We start from the raw sequence: 12571 nt of genomic DNA, 5'->3' as shown, positions 1-12571 counted from the left end.
GTGATGAAAATGATGCAAAATCAATATCTAAGCGGTTATTTGGAAAAGCCCACCTACGAATTAAATTTAGTGAGGATCAAAACAGTACCTGACAGTTCTAATAGAAACATACAGTACAATTTACTACCATGTTTTAGGGGAATTAAGAGCAATTACTTTAATGTATTTGTTGTATACCTACTGCATCTTGCACATAGTTTGGTTTGCAGGTTCTCTCAGCAATAAATTCCTCATCCTGCTTACGATATTAATATTTAATAGGCCATTACATAGTGACTATTATAGCTATCCAACCAAACGTCAAAAATTAAACTTTCCCTGTAATTAGCCGATGAAGTTAAAACAAGTTCGCACTCTCCCCTAATTAAAATTTAATTGGCGTAGTGATTAAAATAAATACCTGTTGCTTCAAAACGACAGAAAATTTCTTTTGCACTGGGCACTGGAAAAAGAATTTAAATTGCGATTGAGAGTTAGTCTGCGATTCAATTAAATTCAATTTTGTGGCACGTAGCTTATGGACTTTTAATGCATGCGTCGACCATCATTACTGAGCAAAACAATTTCGTACACTTCACGCAATAAATACCACTGATGCAACCGGAAATTCTAGTTGTACACATGAAACGTAAAATTTCGATAATCCTGCAATTACAAGGATCACCGACTTAACACAATTTGGCAGTAAAACAGTTTATGTAATGTAATTTATATGTAAAGTGGCAAGATTTAAAATTAGAGCAACCGCTTTTTTGTAATGCTTATTTTTAGAATGCTCTTAAACTTCTGTGTAAAGATACCGTAACTTCCTAAACATTTACAGCAGATGTTTCAGGAACAAGATTTAAAAGCATTTGGCATTGGCAAGGCCGTCTGCACCTGTCAGTGTGACGCACTGGCAGCATACTAATGGTAACCGGAAAACTTCTTTTCCAAGGACTCTCCTGGACAGACTTGGAGCATTTTGCTGCTGCACTTTTATCTTCAAAAAAGTACGGTTCCAATAGGAGCAAATCGATCCATTTCAGGTTCATAATACCACAGACGTGAGATGTAATTACATCCTTGACAATACCATTGTTTAAATACTTTTATTTTAATTTTTGTGTCACGTACATATGCAAATGAAACTGTACGTGAAAAACTGTTTTAAAATTAGTGGACGATCAGTTTTTTTGACGAGAAGGAAGCCTAAATTATTACGGACGGAGTAGTCTCCTCCTCTGAAGGACCTTTAGAAACCAGGTTGAAGTTATCTCGTAATCTTTGACAAAGGGTTTACCTAATTACTTTACTCTATATGAATATTGAGCAGTCTTTCAGATACAACGATTAAGTCCGTGTAAATTTTCGACGGATACTGTTGTGTAAACTAAATCAGGTGGACGTTTTATTTGGCTTCGGCACCTGGAGTAATGATGGGTCACCCTGTATGTGCATTTCAATTAGTTAAATATGCAGATGTTCATTGGAGATAAAATGAAATGTCGATCATATTATTTGATTTCGAAGTCGATTTTGTTTAAATAATAATCGCTTTGTTTATTTTATTGTAAAGTTTCATTTGCGTTAAAATTTATTGTGATCGTAAAAGGTATCTCCGGTCGTTTGCAATAAGAGGTAATTAGTTTCAAGATAAGCACGTGTTATGACGCTTCCGTCACATATTGTATCACCGTTGGCGGAAATATTTCAGGGTGTCAGGAAGGGTGGCAGGAAGTCCATGGATCCTTTCGAGCGGAGGCCCTTAATGTTTAAATTTCTACACAGGGTGTCCACAACCTTAATCTACCTATCTTTTATTTATTTTATTTATTTATTTATTATCGATAACCGAATGACAGACAAAATGAATGTGCAAAGGTCGATGACAATACATTGTGCATGAAACTATACACCAAACATTGTTGAATTACTTACGGGGTGTTACCCTTTGTCTATTTTTTCTAGTTATTGATTCGATGTATACTAAACAAATTGAATTCTCATTGTATTGCGTTCACGGTATTGTTGACGACCACGAAGTTATTTTTTAGTTGCTCAACAGGCATTGCAAGTTTCTGTCTCAATTTCTCTCGGGGTAAGTTTGATTACTACTCGAAGTGGTAACACTAAACATACACATGTAAGTCAAATCTAGAAATGTTGGCAATCGAAAATTTGGTAAATGGAAATGAGAACTTGCTGTGTAACTTCACAAACTAAAAAGTTTGAAAATTGCGTCTACGAGTATAATATGGAAAGTGTGGGCGGGCGAACATACTACAGAAATCGATAACGTAAAGTTTGTTGTGGGAAAGTTCTGGTCACAAAGCGAGTTTTTTAATATAGAGCTATAAAAGAAGCCGCAGACAAATATGTCGAATTTCCCATTGGCGGTAATAAAGCATTGCCAGGAACTGAAGCAGCCACTATAATTATATACAACAGTTTTCTAAAGTTGCCGTTTGCTGTAAAAAAATAGACAAAATAAAACTATGCGAGTTAATAAAGTCTCGCGCCATTTTTCGTTTTGTTTGGGTACTCTGATGGGTGATCTTGTGATATTTAAAGTTGTGACTGATCAACTAAACTTCAGGGGCCTCGTAAGTGTCATTGGGAAGTTTGTAAAATCAATAACTAAAAGCAATGGAGCTTATTTTCTCTGACACTCGCCTAACCTTGTAGGTACATTAGACTGCACCAAGGTATATTTTAATTTTGATTCAGAGTTTCTCTATTTATCACGGATGTTCTACAAATTTATACAGGAAACCTTATCTAAATGGTTGAGGGGGCCACTCAGTATATTTTATCGTCGATAATCTAAAATGGAAACGTCACCCTTAAGAAACTTTTAGGCCAGGAAACGAAGACATGAATTCCGAAATAAATAGTGCTGAACGGATTATTGTTTTAAGTTAGGCTTTAAGTTAAGCTAGGCCTTAGGAATAACATACCAAAAGTCCCCAGCCGTGGACCTTTTGCGTTAGGCAGGATGGGAGGGATGGAAGGGGTAGGTTTGTCGTTTTTTTTGTTATTATCTCGAAAACTAAGAATCTTAGCGCAAATGTCATCCTGTACAAAATAAAAGCAAATTAAATTGTCTACAAAAAACGTTGTATTCATTTTTACGCTAAGAGCAAAATGTGGTAAGTATGAACAACTGTATTATGGGATGTAGGTAATGCAAACATAAACTTAACTTAAGAAATAAAAAAAATTTTGACCTCCCTGCTCATGCGCAATTCTGCCCTTTTATGCCTAAAAATATGTGTACCAAATTTGATTCCCATCGGTTCAGCCGGAAATGAGAGTACAGACAGACAGACCAATCGACATTGTCGAGATTTTGTTTGACTAGGATTGCTGGTGCTTCAAAACGCGCATTTCCGTTACAAAAGGGAGGGGTCATTTTTTACCACGATACAACTGCCCCATCTATCCCCAAGCATTTGGCTCTTGCTGCTGATCTAGCCATTGCTGAATCTTTAATATAGGCCTGGGTATCGTACCCGGTCCTTAGTCTGGTACAATGCCTAAAAAAGTTTCTTTCATGGATCAACTCTACCACGTCCTGTGCTGATGAGGGATCACAGAAGACTTTGTAGATGTCTGTGACCTACTCCTCGGCCTTCAAAGATACTTTCACCACACTTCCCTTCCTTTTATTGTAAATATCGGAGATCCTATCGCAACCGCTGAACGAATGGAGTAACAGAATGGTCTTTGCAAATGGCAGGGGGGGGGGTGCTGTGGGGATCACCGTATCCATCAAATACCACAGTGCAACTATTCACCATAGTGGTTGATGATATATGTAGGTATGTCACGTACAGGTCGCCTATTTTACAAACGTGGAGTGGGCGGGGTTTCAACCAAGGCTGCTCTACCAACCCAACCACCTAAACATTTACAAATATTCATGCCCGAACCCGGATTCGAACCAGGGTCCCTTAGCACCACAGCCCACCTGCAACTGAACTGCGCTACACGAGCCGGAACTTCTTCCCTCTTTGGAGTTATCAAGAAAATTCAAATTTTAACAGATCGGCACTATCTTCGTCATTTTTCTCTGATATTAAGGTTCTGTGAAAAATAATCCAAGGATCAATGGTCATTGATTTGCTAATGCTCTCTTTTTCCTCGATTGTTTGATGTCACTGAATTTACATCCAACAAAGTCCTTCATGGTATTGGTACCAACTTCTAGCGTTAGGTGGCAATTGATTGTACCATTTCCTATTACGCCAGTGGCCAGGGACATGAGGGAATCTCTTTTTTCTTTGCGCATTCTTTTGTTTTTGCGCACTCCCGGAAATCTAAGTGAATCGTCTCCGAGACGACTGAAACTAACTTCAGCAAAGTCTTCAAATAAACTGCAAATGGACGCAGCTGTAGGTGCAGCTCAAACCCATTTTTGCCTGTACCCACTGAATCAGTTCATGCTTAATTTATTCATAACGGATTTCACAGCAAGATCATTATTCAGCTTCTGGGGAGTCACTTGGAGTTGTTCCAAAAAGCTCACTTCCTTTCTTCCATTGTTCTTTCCAGAATTATTTGAGCTGGAACTGTTTGAACCAAGAGATCTCCTCGAACAGCTCTAGAGTATGAGTGGCCAGTAATATATCCACAGAATTGGGAGCGTATACTTCAGACAGAGCTTCTTTAAGGCCAGACTCAGCCATTGTCTGCCCGATACAGCCCCTGTACGACATTAGTGTGTGAAAACCACCCAGTCCCACACCAACATTTCTTGATTGAATTTCCCTGGCCTTTATGTACAAAGGTTGGTCGAAAGTGACGAAACAGACTTCGGCACTATTTTCTTTGCTGGATGGAATCTAGCCATTTTCCACTCATCCAGAGTACATATTGTAACGTTGTTGGGTGGGTCTCGTTCAAATTCTCCATAACAATGAGTCCTAAGGCACTATCTTCGGCAATCTCATAAAACTGTAGTTCAAGGATCCCTAACTGGGTTAATCCCCTTGTAGCCGTGGTGTTTTTTTAACTTTTCAATGGGCGTCGATGGTGGAATGGCTGAAGCAGGAGTGATATATTTTATTCCTCCGATTCTGTGCCATCAATAGTCGAGATGTTGAAGTCAGCGATGACATAAACGTATTGTGTGAAATCGTCGGTGAATGAAAAGGGCGACGCTAGTCAGAATGGGCCACATAAAAGAGCGAGGACGATTGGCAGAAAAAAGTGAATGAGAAATGGCTGTCAACTTTTTTGCCTTTGGCCCTTTTTTTGACAAGATTTCCATAAACAAGCGTAATATTTCAGGCACCAAATTCTCAGGTTCGTTGCAAAATTTGTCAGTAGCTGGATAGGTTGTATTGTTATAAACCATACCCTCTACGTCTTACAAAATAATTCTAGCGGCTGTTTTCACTTTTTTCTTTTTCATTTACAACATACAAAAGTCGTCACTAAAATGACAGTAGGTAGGTACTTGACTCGGAAATTAAAGTACTCGGTCTCGACTGTGCCTCGTACTTCAATATTTCCTCGCCAGTAATGTGTTATTTTCCCAACGACTTTTATGTAAAAAACTAATAGAATGACATATTCGCTAGGAGGATTAGAGATAATAACGACCTAAATAACCTAAAACCGGCTCTTTTTACCCCGCCTTCCTCTCCAGACTAACGCAAAAGGCCCACGACTGGGGACTTTTGGTATGTTATTCCTAAGGGTCAACCCTACAACTTCAAACAATAATCCGTTGAGCACTATATTTATTTCCGAATTGAGAGAAATTTCGGTCTTCGTTCCTTGACCTGTTCGCATACCTACTTAACATTTCCGTCAGCGCCTCACAATACACTCAGTGAGTCAATATTCACATTTTCCTACAAACTTTTTTGAATAATAACTACATTAGATTACCAACGCAGAATTTTGTAATAAATTTGAATCACAAAATAAGGGACGGCGTTTGAAATTTAAATAAAAAAAAAAGCACTCCCGCCAAGCAGGCGCAAGTACTTTGTACATAAATTACCTTTTCAAGTTGATGTACGAAGACGAAATTCAATTATTATAATTGAATTTTATGATACTCAATTACAACGTATAATTGGAATCGTTTTAGAAAGCCGTGCTTGAGAAAAGCCATCGATTATTGTGTAAATTTTTAAACTTTACGAAACGACTGCGGTAAAATCCATAACTCCCGCTCTAGTCATTAGTAGAAACAATTCCATAAATGAAATAATGCCTCGGTTGATTATTGATTTTCTCGACGAAACGTCTAAACGTTTGACACAATTCTTCGTGTAAAACAAAAATCGTTCCGCACGCTCGCGTTTGCCTCGCGTGAATAATTTCCCCCCCCCACATTAGCGTAATTGGGCAATCAGAAATTTTTGAGAAGAGCTTGCGATTGGGTTCAGTATTGAAAAGCTTTCGAAAGCTCCGGCGTTGTACGAGCAGATGGTGCCATGAAATACGTCCACACTTGAAAAGCTGTAACATGTGACGACCCCCTTTTTACTTATGTAACAAATTTAATAAAAGAGGGGAAATCTGGAGGGTATGAGTATTAAAATATTGCCATAGGAGTAAAAAGTGCTAGCGGATAACTTACATACTTCGATTAATTGTAACTGCAAGTGATTTGGATCGAAGTTATGTAGGAGCATTGTACATGTTCAGTGCTGTAATTACATTATATTTACGACCGACTAGTACTAGATACTGGAGTGGGGACCTGAATATTTCCGTGTTTTACCCTTTAATTTTTAAGAAAGTAGGTAAATAATACAAGAGCATCAAAAATGAAATTACATCCCATAATTTGTAAATGAATGGCCATTAATAAACGGGTGCAACAGAAGAAAATAGAAAAAGGTAGATTGGAAAGTGTCCAGAAATGATGTAGAAGCCACGTAACACCCTTTTGGAGCAAGTGTCACCGTGGAATGTAAAAAATTCGTGCTATAAGTTATAGCGTGAAGTTGGTGAAGGAAGGGTGTAGGTAATTGTTTAGTAGCCCTTGACTTAATCGTGACATATTTGGCATCGTAATAAGTAAAGATCTTATCATAATTCAAAGTGATGTGGTTAATTAAATTGTGTGCAGAGTGCGTGACTATCAAATAAATGTGCGGTGTACGTATTGTGAAAGGAAGCAGACGAGATTACCCCTCAAATTCAAAAACAATGCTACACGCGTCAATGATTAGTTAGAGATCATTGCCATGACGAAATTGATAAATCGATTGATTGATGAAAAATGATTCGTCAATATTTGGACATTACCTACGATTTAGCATTATAAATCCTTTGCGTAAGTCACAATCAGGTGTTACCCTCAATAGTAACAAAAAAAGACTTTTGTACTCCATGGACCAATCCAGCATGTTTTGTCTTCCATTTAAGGGTCACAGTGTCAGTTTTTCTACCGGAAGGATGAAAATTAGACGCGGAACGAAAAGCTACAGTACATACTGCAATGTTAAACACAACGGTTACCTTCAAATGTAAATTTTGGTTCTTGCACAATATTTTATCTTATGATATGGTTTTTGTAGACTTTTTTTTGATTTGGTATCATCGTTTCATACCTGCTTCTACTACAAATAAATTATAATTCTTGTTTTGTATAAGAATATTTAAATCAAATTGACATTTATTATTCTACCTTAACAATCATAACATTACAAAGTATCTAGACCGGACCGAAAAAATATCAAAACCGTACCAGAACCATTTGTTTTTTCCTGAACCGAAATCACAACCAAAACCGTTATTCTTTGCCTTAAAAAGAATTACAGAGAACCGGATCGCATATTTCTTTGTACGATTTTTACGGTTTTTTTGGGTTCTGAGTTTCACACTGCTAGAAGTTGTTGAATATTTGGTTCACTTTTCTTAGTTACAAACCCTTTTTTTGTGTGAATGCGATTTGCGAAATAAGAAGAATGTCCCGAACACCATTCAACAATGCTCATAAATATTTTCTGTCTATTTGTTGTTAATTCAATATGTAGCTGCCTGTTATCATAAATTTCAATTGGAAGGGCCTTTGTCTAAAATTAGGCAATAATTGTCAAAAAGGTATAGCAGTTAGGCAGGGGTGGTACTTTAAGGGCGGATTTGTTTTGCTGTTATATATAATATTTTTAAAACAAAGATTTAGTTAGGGAAATGCCGCTTGTATGTTAGGTACTCTACCGCCACAGACAGCATTATTTGTTAAAATTTTTTATATTTTAAGTGTACGGTAAAGCTTTTTTATGTTTTTAAACAATTTTATTTATAATGTAAATCTAATTAATATATTATCATTGTTATAGATAGTACATACATAATGCTCTCTCATGTAAAGGGTGTCCTATTAACAAAGATAACCGGCCATATCTTTGGAATCGTTAATTGCACGGCTCTGGGAAAAAGATTTTTTAACAAAAGCTACCGACAAATCGCTGGAAATTATTTTCAAGTTTCTAGGTTTACCGATAGAGGGCGTAGGATACATGGTTAAGCAGAAAAATGTTGTTTTTCCTAAAATATACCCAACAAACATGCATAAAAAAATACATGTAAATGTTGTATCATTTTGATGCAGCAAAACTAGCTCATAAAATGTGAGGGGTGGGGAAAGGAGAATATCGCATTAAGGAGTTCAATGTAATTTTGGTTTAGGTTAACCGATGTTCAACATAATTGTTCTTATTGGAAGGAACTCTCTTCGTGTACCCAGATTTTACATGTAAAGAGTCTTTTTTACTAAATGCGAAGAGTGGTAGAGGGCGCAGTTTGACATAAACCTAAACTGCGTAAGTGTTCTTAACTTTCACAAATTTAAATTGCAATATTTATATTAATCCTTTTTTCTGCTTAGCCGTGTATCTTACGCCCTCTAGCGGCAACCCTAGAAACTTGAAAATAATTTCCAGCGATTTCTCTTGGCCGCTTTTGTTCACAAAATGTGCATCCATAGATATGGCCTATGACCTTTATTAATAAAACATCCTGTACGTACAAATTTAATAAATAATTGCAAATTAAGTTGCAATCTTGGGGAATTTCCTTTAGTTTAGCTTCACTCCATGGTTATTTTTATGATTTATTAGCGTGAGGTTGAAGACTAATATACCGGGTGTTGACACAATTTATTGTATCTTGCAGATTTTGTGTACGTAGTTACATAGATTCGTTTAGGAGTAGTTAGATAGGGTGGCATTTTCCACAGGTGTATGTTCAATTGCGATGTTTGCTGTAGACTTGTGCGATAAGTCGGGCTCTTTCATGTGGGGGCGTAAAATATTTATTGAATTTGTATTGTCATAATCTTTTATTAATTAGTAAATGAAGATCCCTTTGTTTAAAACTAGCATAATTGGTTTTCGAGCCAAAATGAAAGGGATACAACGTCAGGCCTCCTAGGTATGGTTGCCTCACAAGCGATTTTAGAACTGACTAGCCATGCGAATGGTTTTTCTTACCCCTCAGTTCAAAAATGTTGGCTGGCCGAGTGAGCCTGATAAAGAGCTTGAAATGGTCTTAATTAAGGTCCATAGAATGAACCCTTTCGATGGTAATAAGAGTTATTTGTTTTTTACATATATTATTCAATTCTTATTTCCAGTGTCTCCGACGGATCTGTGAATTTTTGATGTTGTTTGAATACTGTTATGTAATGGGTCTCGAAACCCAACTTGGTGTGCAAATATTATACCCCTGTATTATGTAATGAGGCAGGTTATACTCTATCCAAAGGCGGGCGCCTGAAATCACACCAACAAAACCGTGTATTATTTTATTACAATAGGGCTGACCATGACCTGGCAAACTGCAGGCGACTGAGCTCTACCTATATGTATATTGTGTCCCTTATTCGCCTGTGCAACCCTGGTGTGAATGTCGGGCTGCTTTACATAACAGTGTTAATAAATATACTTATTTCCGTGAAAAATAGTGGCACAATATGTAAAATTGTAAAATGCAAATTTGAAAAGAAATAAGAATCCTGCGAGTACATTTCCTGGAAGGTTTTCAGTAACTCTTTTGCCTCCATTCTAACCAATGAAATCCCCAAGGCTACTCCTGTGTGATTATGAGAGGGAAACCCTTCGTAGCATTTCGAATTTTAAATGTTTGAACGTTTTAATTAAATTTGGATTTGAATCGCTGTCTTTTTTCGTTCTCGAGTTAGACGATGGGCAGGCGGACGGACAAAATCATTACATAAAAGGGTGTCTTTCAAAAAATTCCCTTTAAAATGATTTTCATGTTTGGAGAAGTGTGTTACATTAAAAGGTGCTGAAAAATAATTGTGCTTGAAAATATACAAATAAAACTACATTTCATTGTTTGAACAGTGACTCTCTCCCTTGACAGTATTACTAGAAACATTCAAATGAAATTATAACGAAGCACCTATTTTCTGTCTTGAAGTTTACATACTTTCATAACCACCCGGTATCTGGAGGCATTTTGTTACGAAAAGGGTCGTGCCGGAAGTATTTATGTTGCTTCTAGGAATTCAAAATCGAAGGTAAAAGTAATTGATTTAATTTATAGGGTTGTGTTTCAGCCGTCATTACCGAAAACAAAAGCTGTAATTAATGTGTCGTTTGCAATCGTTCCGGTCAAGATATTCCAATTATCTTTGTTGCATCTGAAAGCACGAGGCAAATTAATATTATAAAAGAGACAATGGGAGTTAATTAGAAATATGAATTTAGGAATTTCATCTCGCACATTTAAGTAAGTATAATTACCAGTAGATAATTCAATGAGTTGCGGCAAACAGCATCCGATTAAGTCGTGAGTGGTCTCAAAAGAGACTTTTAACTTTTGACTTTTAGAACCAATTACACATTTTTAGGACGTCCGCATGCCACCTAATTAATTAAGAAAATTTTAATACGTGAGTACAGTAATTTTTGATCTTTTCCGTAAATCAATCTTTTTACCTTTTGTAAGTACCGTTCATACCGTTTCAGTTGCGCAGACGCTTCTCGGTTGGACCTGGTTTTTACAACTCGTAGAAATCGATTGGCGCAGGTTTGGCATCGGTGTGTGTTTTCGTTCTCGAGTGCCATTACATAATTCCCCTAAGAATAGATTTAATGTTGGAGAAGTATCTTACATCAAGCGGTGATGTTTAGAAATGATAATTTTCCTTTAAACTTCCTTGAAATTTACTTTTATGCTGATTATTAATTTTTGTTGCTTTCTAGATCACAAATAAAAATTAAGAGATCCTCTTCTCGTTCTTATTACCGTACTACTGGTAATCTTCTCTTCCATATAAAGTAATGAATGACCCACTTCTTAAAAATGCTAAAAGCGACGTCAAAGGTATTTCGGGTGAAAAATATTACAAATGTATAGGTATCGAAAGAGCACATTCATATTTCCATCTCGAAATAACCAAATACGATTTCATGGACTTGCAATGGGATTCAGAGGCTTAAATCAACCCCTAAAGCTAAACCGTTTAAAAATTCATACCTAAAGTCTGCATCGGAAAGGACATACCAAAAAAACCTAGGCAACGCCTTGTAACTACTGAGAAACCAAATTTGGGACTTTTTCCAGACGAAACATTGTGTAAAATTGGCTCTTTTTTGGAAAAGGCGTCGATCTCTCCCTTTGAACCCCATTTCAAGTCGATGAAACGCCACATTGACCTTTTCTATTAATTTTTAAACGCTTCAGGGGTTGATTTCACTCCACGAAGCCCATTACAAATCCTTGTTTCGCGTTGGAGAAAGCAATTTTATATTCAATAAGTAAGCGCTCTTCCTTCTTTTGAATGCTTTAGGGGTTGACATTAATCCTTAAATCTCATAGCAAGTTACAACATCGTTATTTAATTACAGTGTTTACTTCATGTATCGTGTAATTGCACAGCTACACGAAATTCAACCCATACGAACAAATTAAACGACCCAAATTTTCCCTTAACCCGCAATACAAATTGGTCTTTGTGCGGTGATAATTGTGCCTGGCATTTCCAATTTACAAGAAGGCCTATTGGTACCACATGTTACAATCGCACGTAATTTCCGTTGGGTAGGTGTACGAAAACAGTTGGGGGGGAAAGCGGAAACGAACAATGATGTAAAACCATTGACAATTAAATTACGAACAAAAATTCCCGTAGTGTGGTTAAATCAAAGACCTTCCGATCGTAACGCAATAAAATACACACACGAAAAAATTGTGTTAAAAAAAACGAAGTGTCATCTTACGAGTTATTGATTACGCCTTCAAGTCACGCTCGGATTTATAATACGAAAAACAGATGGAGATTGACGTTTCATGAAGCACGAAAGTGCAATTGTGTATTATCTACTAAATTTATCTCGAGTTTGATACGCAAATTTACATTTAGGTAAAATGAAACTTATTTGGGAGTAATGGAAATTCGCACGACCATTATTTACATTGTTCACATACGGAAAATTATATTATTCAAAAATTAAAAACTTACGTCCGAATCTGCTCCCTTGTCCACTCCTGGGCAGCTAAATGTGACATACTCGTGGCATCTTTTATGCACAACGAAACTGCATACTGCAACAAAGAAAAATCACGTTATTTTGTATGCGGAATTGCAATT

At 36.8% G+C, this 12571-nt stretch overlaps 1 protein-coding gene across 2 annotated transcripts in view; it reads right to left on the bottom strand.

Annotated features, from left to right (window-relative positions):
- Window positions 1-12571, bottom strand: part of LOC116173989 (protein kinase C, brain isozyme) — a 55168-nt gene that overhangs the window by 27796 nt on the left and 14801 nt on the right. For both annotated transcript variants that reach the window (XM_031491754.1, XM_031491753.1), the window contains exon 2: window positions 12443-12525. The gene's annotated coding sequence lies outside the window, so the exon portion shown is untranslated. The remainder of the gene's footprint in view (window positions 1-12442; window positions 12526-12571) is intronic.

Source organism: Photinus pyralis, unplaced genomic scaffold (assembly GCF_008802855.1).
Source record: "Photinus pyralis isolate 1611_PpyrPB1 unplaced genomic scaffold, Ppyr1.3 Ppyr1.4_LG6, whole genome shotgun sequence".
Lineage (NCBI taxonomy): Eukaryota > Metazoa > Arthropoda > Insecta > Coleoptera > Lampyridae > Photinus > Photinus pyralis.
The sequence above is the reverse complement of the archived record's forward strand: the minus strand, read 5'-3'. Positions and strand labels throughout refer to the sequence as shown.